This window comes from Rhinopithecus roxellana, chromosome 8, assembly GCF_007565055.1.
Source record: "Rhinopithecus roxellana isolate Shanxi Qingling chromosome 8, ASM756505v1, whole genome shotgun sequence".
NCBI lineage: Eukaryota > Metazoa > Chordata > Mammalia > Primates > Cercopithecidae > Rhinopithecus > Rhinopithecus roxellana.
The window spans coordinates 80,370,133-80,384,800 of NC_044556.1; the positions used below are offsets into that span (position 1 = coordinate 80,370,133).

A 14,668-nucleotide genomic window follows, 5' to 3' on the forward strand; every position below is an offset into this window, starting at 1 on the left:
TTTATTTTAAATTCAACTTTTATTTTAGGGGTACATGTGCAGGTTTGCTACACAGGTATTTTGTACCCACATAGTAAGCATAGCACCCAATATATAGTTTTATGAGATTTTTAAACAGCAAAATTTAAAAGTGATTTATTAATTATACACATTATGAAAGGCAATATGACTGCCTATAAATGCTGGATTTTGGTGCAAACAAAAAATGTCTTCTTTTTCATCCATTTATATCATGTTATTTTCTGCTATTTCTTTCTTTTCTTAAAACTTTTTGGGTCCTATTTGTTCTACATATCTTCTTTCCTCCTCTGACTATTTAGAATTGATCAATTTCTATTAGCTCCTGTTGGTCCTTGTTTGTTTGGAAAGACAAGAACACATACCCAAAGCAAATCAAAGACAAACTAATTATAACTTGAAACTTATTTTGGCTCAGTTTTCTCTATATGTACTTCTTATAAGAATAATTTATAATTGGCAGAATACTAAGCTTTGCAGTTAGGAAGATGATGAATGGTAACATATTTTGCATTATTAGTTCAGTGATAACTACAAATTTAGTAATCTCTAGCATTTCATAAAACCTGAATTGAATATATTTTTCCCTCTATGTAAAAGAAATCAAATGTGATAGTATCATTATATCCATAGAGTGGGTTACTTTATGATTTCCTCAAATCAGTAAAACTAGACCAATAGTTCAGAAGACTTTATGACATTATCTATAGAATAGCAAGACCTTGCATTAAGCCTATTTAGAATATATAAGCTCTACCTGCTATAAACACATAAACAATATATGAGTAAAGTAGTATCAGTTTGAACTAGAAAATGTTAATCATATTCTGAACGGATCTAGTTGAGTATATTTTCTGAATGCAGAATAAGTGGGAGTAATATTATTTTTAATAATGTCCCATACACATTTTTTAATCCACAGATCATATGAGCATAACAATTTCAAGTGTAAATAGAGTGTAACAAATAGAAGGGCCTCTCTTTCCCCTAAAAACATCATAAAAGATGTGATTTTTTTTCTAAGCATAAAAAAGTAATTCTGACTTAAGATGATGGAGTGATACATGATTTTATCTGCTTTCATTTTCTATGATCTCATTAAAATGATGGTAAAGGAGTAAACCATGAGCGGAAAAAAAAAAAAGAAAAAAGGAAAAAGAAAAGAAAGGTACAAGAGCCATTAGTGAAGAAGTTTTAACCAATTTCCAGAAGGCAGGGTTGATGAAGAGTGGTCATTAAAGATGAAGATGGAATAAGATGCATTTGTGTCTACACAGAGCAAGTGAGACCCAAGGAGGGAGATGATCTGCCTTGAAGAGAAAAAAAAAAAGGACTCAGAAATATAAGCAGAAAGAATGCTAGGAGTGAGATGGGACTCTGAAAACAGGTACACCACTTAAACCATGCATTAAAAACAATTGATTCCATCTTCATCTGTAGATGTAGGACTTCAGAAGGCAAAGGAAAAAAAAAAAATGAAACTATGTTGGTGATCTGAGAGTACTTAGGGTGATTAATAAAGACAATGGAGGGCCAGAACAAAGGCTTCTACACAATGACATTGGTGGTTTCCCTTCCTACTGACCATAGAAAGAATTGTCAAGCCCTATCTTAATAATAAGAGTTTCCAAGCAGATTTATTGTTCAAAGCTTTAAAAATGTACGCATATCCAAGGATGGCCAGATATTTTCAAAAAGTTTGTAAGAATGACTGATGTAAATGTTCAGAAAACCAGGGCTCCCCACAGAAGAGATGACTCAGAGAATAAACAAGATCCTAGTACCTTCTAAGAGATTTGTGTAATATATACTGTGTATTGTAAGAGAAAAACACAAAAGAACTATTAGAAAACAAAAATATAATTATATTGAAAAATAGGTTGCAAGATAAAAAGAGTTATCCCTAAAATAAAGCAAAAAAGATAAAAATGAAAATAAGAGAAAAAATATGGACACGTCTTGGATCAATCTAGAAGCTCCAACATCTGGAAAGCAAGGTTTCTAGAATGAGAGGAGAGAGAAAAAGAGGGGAGAAAATTATCAAAGAAAGTATACAGGAAATCTCCCCAGTAACTAACCCTAAATATTCAGATTAAAAGAACACATGATAATGAATGAAAAAAAGATCTACTTCTAAAAAAACTACTGTGAAATGTTACAAGATTAAGAGTAAATTGAAATGGAAACTTTTTAGAGAAAGAATATGAGCTTGTCACATGCAAACAGGTAGAATTAGACCAGAATTGGGCTTCTCATCACCAATACTGGATGCTAGAAGACAATGATGACGGCCTTTATATTGAGGAAGAAAATCAGAAGAAAACAGAATAAAGATATTTTTTGACATGTGCACTTTCCAAAAATTTACCTACAATGAATTCAGAACATACTTCAGAAATTACTTGGATATATATTGCAGTGAGTACACCAAGACAGGGGTAGGCACCAGACAGGAAAATAGTGATTTTCTGTCCCAGAATGACAACTATGCAGTGGACCTTGAGAACAACCAGCCCAGAATGGAAACACAGTTCCAAGAGGGAGGTCTCAGAAATAAGTGGAATGGATACATAGATAGACTATATGAGATCTTCTAGAAAAACTGGGTAATGCAAAGGCAATTATTGATGTATATAAAATAATTCACTTGAATTTAACTCTAGTAATAGTCTCCATTGAATGGAACAAATATGACCTTGGGGGTAAAGAGGAAGGAAAGGTGTCTAAGTCCACCACTTAGCTCCCAAGGAACAATATAAACATTGCTATAATAATCTAAACACTCATGTCTAACTTGTAGAATCAGTCCATAAACTAATGACATAAAACTTGTTAGACATCTCATCTGCTCTGTGATTACAGGAAAGCCAAAATGTTTCCAACCATGACAACATGGAAGAATAAGTAAAGTCCACATTGTTAGGGAATTAAACATTGGGAGAGGAAATGGAATGAAAGATGGGGGTGTAACTGTCTTCATATTTAAAAAATATGGTGGTAAGAGATTTTTCCGATTGTTGAAAAATAATGAAGATTTAAATCTAAGACTTGAAACTACAAAATTGGTAGGGTCGAAGTGTGAATAGCCATGAAATCATATTAGGAAGAAACACGAAAGAAAGTGAAGTTGGCAAAGTTATCTAAATCCTCATCTTGCAGAGCAGGAAGTCAATAAACAATGTCTAAAACTGTAAGCCAAAATAATTGAAGAAAAAAAGCATGTTATTAAAAATATAGACATAATCACTAATAGCCCTAAAATTAAACTGTAAAATGCGGTTGAAACTGGGGAGCAGAGCTAAAGAAGGAGACTGTTGCTTTTTATTCTAAGCATACAATTTCCCAGCTATATGCATATAATATTTAGGTTATAATGTAAAAAGTTAAAATAGCTACAACATTTAGTAGCCTTTAATTTTATAAAGCAAAAATCACATTTATATATTGCTTTTTGAAAAATCATTTCCAGGTTTAATATGCCATGCTTCCTTGGGGCCAAGAAGTAGATGAAAATGGAAGATGTAAATAGTTTGCAGAAATTTAAACTGTGAATGTTCTGCATTTTAATTTGGTCTTCATCCTGCAAGGAATAGATTGAAACTCTGTTCTTTAAACTTTTAGCTCTTACAATTGACATGGCAATCTCTTGCTCTTTAATTCTTTCAACCTTAAAAAAATAGAACTTATATTATGAATTGTGATAATATTTATCACTTAATACATCAAAGCTAATAAAATTTACAGTGGTTACTAAATGTGCAGGAGCTGTAATAAAAGATGCTGTACATACGATTCAAGTAGGAATGATGTGCATTTTCAAAGTAGTTAAATGATTACAATCTTGGAAAAATATACTCCTGTTGAAGATCCACTAGTTAAAGGAGAAAATGTTAGTCTAAAACTTAAAAATATTTTTAAAATGTGAATGGTTTTTATGATTATTTGAAAAAATATACATACACAGGATCTCAGAAGTCAGTTGAGTCCAATTTTGTTCTGAATACAGATTAATATAATGTCTCAAATATGAAACATAAACATAATGTAACGTGCATTCCCACAAAACTTTATACTCAGAGGAAATTACCAAGTGGAAACACAATAGGTAAAAATTTATGGTGACCTCAAGTTCTTTCTGTTGTCCAAATGAATATAGATTTTGTAGTTATGGAGTTTGACTAAACATTTTAGATGGCCAAACTATAAAATTAAACTTCAAAGTGAAGTTCGCTTTACCAGAAAAACTGCCTCCTATGGTATAGGTACCTTATTAGCCAGACTGAAGCATGATTTGTACAAAGCAAGAAGACACGATCCCGGTATTTGTCTCAAATATCTGCATATTTCAGACGTTGAGGTGTACATAATCAGATGTTGATTAGTTGAAACCTGAACAAGAACTGTCCGTGGGGCTGTAATCATACCATGAGCCTTATCTAATCAACATTTCCGAACAATCCACAGCATATCACTGGCTTGGAGTGTCTTTGGCTTCGATGGTGCTTGAATCTAATCCAGCCTTGCATCTCTATGGCAAAGGGACACTGCTGAGCCTTAGGTGATTTTGGCCAAAACTTAGGACAGAATTTGTACCGGAGGTTAAAAGCTTCTGGCTTGGGCCGGGCGCGGTGGCTCAAGCCTGTAATCCCAGCACTTTGGGAGGCCGAGACAGGCGGATCACAAGGTCAGGAGATCGAGACCATCCTGGCTAACACAGTGAAACTCCGTCTCTACTAAAAAATACAAAAAACTAGCCGAGCGAGGTGGCGGGCGCCTGTAGTCCCAGCTACTTGGGAGGCTGAGGCAGGAGAATGACGTAAACCCGGGAGGAGGAGCTTGCAGTGAGCTGAGATCCGGCCACTGCAGTCTAGCCTGGGTGACAGAGCGAGACTCCGCCTCAAAAAAAAAAAAAAAAAAAAAAGCTTCTGGCTCTTAAACTAAACATTGGGTGACTATAGTAAAGTGGTCTTTTGGCTAGTTGACTCTTTCATTTTGCACCTGGTTTTGTGAGGAAAACTGATTCTTACTCCAGTCAATCTTAGAAAGCAAACTTTACTTTCTTGTAGCACTAAGCATTTCTCTGAAATATGTTAGAGGGTAAAAACAATGGTTACTATTTAAAGATTTAATAATTAATTTATTAATTTGACAACCATTTACTGTGAACTTATTTTGTACCAGAACTATTCTAGGTGCTGGGAATACAAAGGTGAACAGGGAGGCAAGTTGTATGTTACAGCTTCTCAAAATACTATTGCTTATGGTTCTACTGTTGCCTTTTTTCTTCTTTTTATCTCTTTTTTAAAATCAACTGGCAAAGAAATTTAAAGAAAGATGCTATATCAGACCAAATGTGTATTGAGAAGAAAAGGACATAGCAATGAGTGCACTAAATATTTGTCAATATTAAATAAAAATTATTGAAATTCAGTCATGAGTACTGTACCATAACAGCATTCCTTAAGACAGTCTTCTTAGATAACCTGAAATATAGCTTATGTTTAGCAATATTTGCCTCTACTTTTCTTCCACAAAACATACTCATAAGTTGTCAACATAGAAACAAGCAAATTAAACTACTGCTCCATGTTTAGTGTTTATAAAAAGTGAATACATAAAAAAAACAAATAAAGTTATATTTCACCAAATCTCACTGATTTGTTCCTGCACATGTATCTTATAGGTAATTGTTCTGTCTGTATGATAGAAGCTTATCCCTATAATCAGGAAATCAATCTATATATAGTGTTGGCCAAGGAAGGTCTTATGAACGCTTATGTACTTAGTGTTTTGCATTATTTGATTCTTCTCTGTGTAATCTTTTGGTTATGTTCCTTCATGTCTACCATCCATTAGCTGTCTTGTCTCTGCCCAGTGACTCAAAATGTCCAATTCCAGGCTTTGTCTTCGTGGTATTAATCTTTATTTGACCTCAGTCCATCACAACTTTTACTCCTGGAGTCAAATCCTTTGGGTAAACTAATTTTTGTTGTATTAATCTAAGAAACATACTATAAATGAAGTTAATGTCCCAAAGCATTAACAATGTAAAAATGATAACTGCATCTTCAGTTTCTTATTCTGAAATAGTGAGTACATTAAAAATGTTATACTCAAAAGCAATATACTTGCTTAAAAGCCAAAATAGGTATATGATAATTATGTATGAAAATGTCCCTTACTTTTCACTGAGTAGGGGACAAAGTGCTTTGCATAAAGTTTCTCTACATTTGGTGACCATGTAAAGTGGTCTTTTGACTAGTTGACTCTTTTATTTTTACCTGGTTTTGTGGGGAAAACTGATTCTTACTCCAGTCAATCTTACCTTAGAAAGCAAATTTTTAGGTGCTTAAAAGAATAGCTTTTGTATGTGACCTATAAACCGGAGTGCTTCATTCATTTATTCATTCATTCATCCAGCTAAGGTTTTTTGTTTAGCAGAAAGCGCTGTTCCAGATACTAGAGTTAACAATAATGAGAAAGCATGACACCTTTGTTCTGGTGAAGCTTACATTTTGGTGAGAAGAGAGAAATAATAAATTAAAAAATATATAAAAAAACAAACTAAACACATCATACAGAAATAAATGTAAGGCCAAGATTTAAGTGGGGCAATTTTATAAGAGTGACTGGGAGGGTCACTTGACATTGGGAGGGTAAGGAAGACCTCTCTGTGTGATATTTAATTTGAGATCTTATTGACAAGAGAAGGACATTTAGGCCTTTAGTTTATTTACTGGAGCAGCTGTTTAGTGGATTTAGCCATTTAGAGGGAAGGCAGCATCTTAAAGTGGTGGGGGACATGGGCGAAAGAGTCTGCCTGGATTTGAATCCTGATTTTATCCCTTTTTCGCTGGAGACCTTGAACAATTTTATAACCTCTCAGTGTCTCACGTGTAACAATATATATAATATCTATATCAAAGTGTTATTGAGAAGATTAAATAAAAAATACAGGCTACATGTTTAAAATAGTGTTTGGTACATAGTTAAGTACTTAATAAATATTAGCTATTATTATTGTTATTGCAAGGGCCTTAATATGCTTGATGAGTTAAGAGGAACAAATAAACAGAAAGGAGATCAGTGTGTTTAGAATACACTTGGAACAGAAGACGACGAGGTTGGAGAGATGAGTAGTCCAGTAGTCCACATTAAGTTTGTAAAATTTGTGAAGGAAAGATTTGGATTTTACTCTAGGAATGATGGAAAGTCATTGGATTATTTTAAAGGGAGAGGGGAGTGACAGAATGTAAGCTGCACCTTAGAAAGATCTCTCTAGCTACTGTATAGAATATTAATTGCAGAGTAGATAGAGTATAAACAGATAGCGCATTAAAAGGTTATCTGTTGGGAGGCCGAGTTGGGTGGATCACGAGGTCAGGAGATCAAGACCATCCTGGCTAACACGGTGAAACCCTGTCTCTATTAAAAATACAAAAAAAAAATTAGCCGGGCGTAATGGCGGGTGCCTATAGTCACAGCTACTCGAGAGGCTGAGGCAGGACAATGGCGTGAATCCGGGAGGTGGAACTTGCAGCATGCCACTGCACTCCAGCCCGGGCGACAGAGCAAGACGCCGTCTCAAAATAAATAAATAAATAAACAAACAAATAATAAAAAAGGGTTATCAGGCGGATTTAGGTGAAAGGTGATGATGGAAGCAGTTGTGGAGATGGAGAAAAGTAGATGGACTTGGGGTATGTTTTTAGAATACAGTGGATAGGACTAGGCTTTGGATTAGATGTGAAGAAAGGGAATTTAAAAACTCAAAAAAAAAAAAAAAAAATCAAGGATAACATCTAGATTGTTGACTTCTCCACCTAGGCAGATTTTAGTGTCATTTACTCAGATGAAATGATTGAGGGAGGAATGGGTTTGGGAGCAAAAATCAAGAATCCAACAAGGACAATTCTAAGTTGTTCATGACTGTTGCACAGTAATATGAATCTAGGGAACAGATACTCCTTTGAGTTTTGACGACACAGCTTTGACGATTTTTAGCATAATAATGACAGTGAATGCTAGGAGTACATATTACCTCAGAGGGAAGGCATACACAGAAAAGAGAAAGGTATCTAGCACAGAACTCTGTAACTCACAATTTTTATAGGACTCAGCAAAGAAGCCCATGAATAAGCTATAAGTGGGATAAAAAAAAAAATATGGTATTAAGAAATCCAAAAGAAGAAAGTGTTTTAAGAAGGATGTAGTACTGACCTGTGACAAATACCACTAAGATGTCTAGCAACAGAACATCAAAGAAATAACCATAAAATGTGGCAGCAAGAGTCACTGCTGATTACAAAACTCAGATAAAGAGTGGTGATCCCCGAAAATGAATTGAAGTTGGTTTGAAAAGAACGTAAACCAAAGCAGCAGCTATAAAATATTCTTTCAAGGGAAAGGAAGCAGGAAGATAGGGGTAGGAAAATATGAGATTACAGGATATTTTTATTGTTGTGCTGATGTTGGTTAAGAAAGTTTTGTTTATACAAATAATCTAGTAGGGAGCAATATGCTGATGTTGTGAAAGACAGTAATTAAATAAATGAAGCCCATGAGCAGATGGTAGTTTAATCTGTTTAGTAACCATGAGTAATCATGCTTCTATCTTTCCTTTTTTTATAATTTTTGTATGTGAGTGTCTGTCTGTTTTTACTCCCATTAATTTCCCAGGAAACATTCTTAGAGTGCTATATTCCATCCAGGTTTGAACACTGAGGCATGAGTTAGCAAGCCTGGTTTCAAATCTAGGCCACCGCTTTCAGTCATCGTATGATGTTGGACAATGCACTTATTCTCTGGAGTGGAATTTCCTCATCTATAACATGAAAATTCTGAGCTTGACATTTTTTCATTTTAACTAAGGGAACACTGATTAGATAGTGGATCAACAGCATGTATATGCTGATGGAGAGAAGGTGGTATTTGTGGTTGTGGTAAAATAAACACTATCAGCATTATGTTTATCATCACCATCATCTACCGTTATTCTCAGGAAGCAAAAAACTGACAGAGCTCTCAATGTTGATTTCTTCTCAGTAGATGCTTCCCTTACAAATGGTTATTGATTTCCTAAGCTAGAATTCATCTTGCCAAATGAAATTAGTAAAATTAAAGTTACAGGAATGTATAAAACTGACAGCGTTTTTGTTTATAATTTTGTGTACCTTAGTGTTAAGTAAACATAGGTATCCCCAGATTCTAATGGAGCACAGATATTGTAAAACGTGGTAACATAAAATAAACAATAAGAGTCATTTTTTATTTCTCAGCTTCCTCAAACTAGCTTTTGTTCGAAGAAATCATTATCTTTCTCACTTTACTCTCACTTTTTATGAGGACAAAGGGAGCCAGACAGAAAGGGTAATTTTCCCAAATGCCTGGAAGACAAATGTTCCTGCAAAGGTGGATGGCAAAGAAAGAAGTTAGGAGTCTTACTTCATTGATTTTCTCCTGCTCTGCTCTTCTGTCTGCAGTAAGATATGAAAACATTAGCATTTATCAAATATTGCATGTGCACATTGTGTATATTCAGAAAATGTACTGAAATATGTATCTTACCAAATGTAATAATTGAAGAAAGTGATCATTTTATTTCTATCATGACTTTTGGACATTAAATTTCTTATAATCAGTTACAATGTATATTTATCAATTAGTAGCTCAGGAAAAGATATCATTTGGGATTCAGCAGAAGATCAGTTGTTTGCACTAACGAAGCGTAAAAACCATCTGTCCTCTCTTTTATGTATATATATTTCTTACTCTGTAATACTCTGCACTAATACCTTCTGGATTCGAATCCTAAGGCCATGCCCTTATAAACAAATCAAATGGATTACTGAATATGTTTATGGACAGAATGGTATTTCTTTTTACTTAAGGCCATTAGAGAACTCATGCATTAAGAAATACTGCTGATTTGTTCTTTAAAGTCTACCTATTTAGGTACTTAAAATAAGTTTGTCTGTACCATACATTTGGTAGTAAAATAAATTTATATTATTTAAACTTTTATTTGTCTAGCCTTACGAGTTATACTAGTGAGGGAAAGGTAGGGACAAGAATGGATATTTAAAATATTTTATTGGATAGAGCACCTGAATGAGTTTCTTTTTTTTTTTTTTTTTGAGACGGAGTCTCGCTCATGTCGCCCAGGCTGGAGTGCAGTGGCCGATCTCAGCTCACTGCAAGCTCCGCCCTCCCGGGTTTCACGCCATTCATCCTGCTCATCAGCCTCCCGGAGGCTGGACTACAGGCGCCCGCCAGGTCGCCCGGCCTAGGTTTTTTTGTATCCTTTTAAGTAGAGACGGGGTGGGTTTTACCACTGTTGCCAGGATGGTCGTTGGATCTGCTGACCTCGTGATCCGCCCGCTCGGCCTCCCAAAGTGCTGGGATTACAGGCTTGAGCCACCGCGCCCGGCCCTGAATGAGTTTCTAATGACTATCTGGCTAATGGGATCAAGAATAATATGAACATGTCCAAATAACACACATTTTGCAATGTTAACACAGTTTCACCTTTTTTATTATTTTTGAAACTTCTTTGACTCTTCCTTTTACCTTTTCTGGGATTAAGCCTAGATTATGAACATTTCTTTAAGGAGAAGCCTGTTCAGCATTCAAACTGAACGATGACTTGTGTTATGAAATCCCAACTAATTTTACAATTCCTATTTGCCTTTGGAAATACAGGTTTCATATCATTAAGAGGCTCATAATTTAGGTGTAATCTAGAAAAATGTAGGAGGTAAAAAGAGGAGAATTAATGATAAATAAATATATGATAGAATTTACCAATTACCAAAAATGTGGCTAAAATATAACTAAGGTTCCAGAGTTCCAGAAGAATGAATAAAATGCATAGACAATGGAGACATTGCCATTCTATTTTACAACCTAGAATTTTGGGAAGAGCAAGACTCCTTTTGATAAATGACTTATTTAAAGGTTCAATTTAATTTAAAGGAATATTCTTATAAATTTCCTCTATTGCATTTCTGAGTCAAACCTCACTCCTCTCTACCTGAGGCACACAGCTTGACTTTTTTGTTAATTCCTGCTTTCACTGAGATCTTCAGTGTCTCTTGCTTTAAGTGCTAATAAAGCAAAGTATCAGATGTTTTGGAATGAGATACTGCATTGCCATTGAAGAGAGGACAGTTGGCAATGACAACAAACATGAAAAAAAGGCTGTGCTTTTATTTTCCTTTCACCCCAGAAGCTTTTTGGCTTTGTAAAAGATATTGATGTGTTTTATATTTGACACACATTGATTTATTTCTTGAAAACAACTTGAAGCTTTTGATTTTACAAATTAAATTTGCTCTTGAACATTCTGCAGACACTAATTTTTGTCCACTATGTTTCAGGTATACTGTGATGGTCTCCCAAAATTCAACTAGAACAATAAGTTGATTCTGATCTCTCAGTGCAGGGAGAATTTATCTATAAGGGTATGAAGATTTAAAACAGAAAAACAAATGGGCATTTTCTGTAAAATGTGTTAATGTACTAAGCGTCATGGGAGAGTAGGGGAGGTGGTTGTGGAAGACTATGCCAGGGGAATCCAACCACATTAAGGAAAAATCATGGAATAGTTAAAGTGGGAAGGAAGAGTGTCCCATGACAAGGGAGAGCAAGTTCAATGTCAAGAAGGTAAAGAAAGCATGCACAATTGAGAAACCAAAAGATGAGAATGGTTAAAACTTAGAGTGAGTGCATGACGAGAACCTGGGAACTCAAGGCCTGGAGAATTGGGCAGAGTTCATTTCATGAAGACAAAGCATGCAAAGGTGTTTGGATTCCATTTTAAACGTAAACTACTTGAATACAGGTATAATATAACAAGATTTGTATTGGGGAAAGATCACACTAAATATTTTTTAGTGAGGGAGAGCTAAAAAATTGATTAGGAGGTCATTTGAGTAATTCAGCTGAAAAATCACAAATGACACTCTGAATTAGGGTGGTGGAAGTGAGGATGTAGAAGAGGTGGTTTTGAGAAATTGGTGAGAGGGGAGATAAAAGATGCGGTGATTGAATGGTGGTGTGAAGCTTAGGGAAGAATCAAAAATGAATCTAACTTCTTTTTTTCCATAACAATTGGGTGGATGGTGGTTCTATTCATTAAGTGAAAGTTATAGATGTATCTAGGGGGGTTCTTTATTATTTTGTACCCCACAAAAGACATTATGTGTGAGGAAAGAAATTTCAGTCTTTGAACTCAGAAGGACTTCCATGTGAAGTGATTGCCTCTAACATGAATCTTTGACAAGTTAATTTAAACTTTCTGCGTATCTGTTTTAGTGAAGTTGTTGATACTAATGCCTAAACCAGAGATCTTGCATAGATTGGAAATAGCACATGTGAAGCAGCTGGTCTAGTGCTTGTCAAGCAGTAGGCACTCAATATTGCTGTAGTTATTGACTTATGTGTCAGATGTCCCCACTAAAATGTAACCTTGACAAGAAGAAGATGGTCTCTTTCCCATCTTTGTATTCACAAATACCTAGCAAAGTGCCAGCACACGTTAGAGAGTCAATAAATAATTGTTAAATTAAAGTATTAGCCTATAGATAATTTGGTTCTCATTTAAAAATTAATTTGGCAGAAACAGTAAAGACAGTAACTCAAGTCTCTACTTGTGACCTTAAGTTTCTAATGCTCCTTCTGTTAAATATGAAGTCTCAAAGTTGTGTAATAGAATACAGTGCTTCCCTAGATGGCACCAAACTACTGCCCTAAAACAGCACTAACACGACCGTGTCAGGGGCAGAGGACTGGAAAGCTGGAAAGTCTTATTATAATCTACATTAAATATCTATTTGGTGTTCTTAGGGGTGTGTACAAACTTTAACCATGTTTTTTCAGTAGAATTCTCACATACATACAATTACATTCTGCATATCTAGGAATGTGACATGATTCAGTTAAGAACAGGGGACTTTATTCTATTCCGTCTTTCATTGGAGTACATTAAGGACTTAGAAAAGGACATTACTGTACCTCATTCAGGCCAGAGGGTCCATTGCTGTTGACAGATTTTCCTAATTTCTCCAAATCTTTAATTCTGTAGTAGAAATAAGCAAAATGGTGCCCATGGTGCCCCAGTGGTCTTGATGAGTTGTGATTCCTTTGGGGCCTTATTTACCATTTGGGGGTAACTTAGATTTTGTAGGCAAGGAGACTAGCTTGTTTTTAGCATCTTAAAATTCATGTGATGTACGCTGTGACATTTATTTAAAAGCAAATCCACTGAAAAAGTGAGGGAAAACACATTCATCATTGTTGCAATTTTATTGTTTCTCTCTAATCCATTTCTACCCTGTACTAATTGGCCATATGGGTTAAGAAGCATTTGTGTAGAGAGACGATGCTATTGATGAATAAGCCTTCTTGCTCTTGTTACTATATTGCTGATTCCATAATTATCCAATGTCCCACTCTAGATCTGAGCAGCATAGCAACTGAATTATAGGCCCTTTTGGAACAACTGAACCCCTGATATGCTTTTTTTCCTCTACCCTTTCTGTTAATGGTCCTTATGTTAACATCAGGTTTCTTCCCCAAGTGTATGCATTCTGATATATGGATAACTGGGCGTTTATTTATGAGATAATATTAGCCTTGGAGTTCAAGGGTTCTCAGAGATGAACTGATCCAAACTGTACCAATTGCCAGGAAATGTAAACACTAAATTGAGTGTTAATCAAACTATAACCTACTGCTATACTTAAAGTTATATGTTTCATTTCTTCTGCAATTGTGTATATACATACATATATTTATGCACCATATATAATAATATATATAATATATACTACCACACATCTTCTTTCAAATAGAGTGGCTCTTTTAAAAATAAAAAATATGAAGTTTCAATTATTTATTTTTTCAGCAACCATGTGGCTTTATATTTCACTGTATAAATGACTGTATGGCTCTGCCTGGACGTTTTCTACATTGTAATTAAGGGTTGTGGTCCAGTCGATAAAATATCCTCTTTGCTCAGGAGATGCTCAATAAGTGGTTAATTGACCTAAACATGGTGGGATAGTAAAAACTATCCAGTTCTTGAGATAAAAAGTATGAAAAAAGTTACATTCATTGTTTGTGGCAATGGCCTCTCTACTAAGTGAATAAAAAGCTGAGGATGGCTAATAATCTACAAAGCATTTATGAAGTGTGGGAACTATTTTCAGTATTTTATAGAATCATCTCCACTAATTTATGTAGCAACCATCTCATTAAATAAGAAAGTTGAATACCGATTTTATTGCTATTTGATATTTGTATTATATTAGTTGCCAAGTTTTGTTTTAGATTAGCTAAAATAAAAATAAATATTGATTAATTAATGCAATTTATTTGACAATCAAATTATTTCTAACATTGTGATCTTCTGGAGAAAATGAATTAAAAAGATCCGTGATGTTACAGATATTAAGGATCAAGTCCTAAGCATAAGGATGCTATAGAAATATTATGCAAAGTTCAACAGGAAGAATAAAAAGGACGAATATGTGCCTATTTAGATTAACCCTCTTTGTCCAAAATATCTTTTTCAGTATTGGAAGGGGCTATATGTGGGGGGTTATATGTGGGTTAGAAAAAACAAACAAATGGGGTTAAAAAAGAGCTG

At 34.8% G+C, this 14,668-nt stretch overlaps 1 protein-coding gene across 3 annotated transcripts in view; it reads right to left on the reverse strand.

The window, feature by feature from the left end:
* OLFM3 (olfactomedin 3) overlaps positions 1-14,668 on the reverse strand; it is a 207,082-nt gene that overhangs the window by 4,575 nt on the left and 187,839 nt on the right. The window lies entirely within an intron of this gene.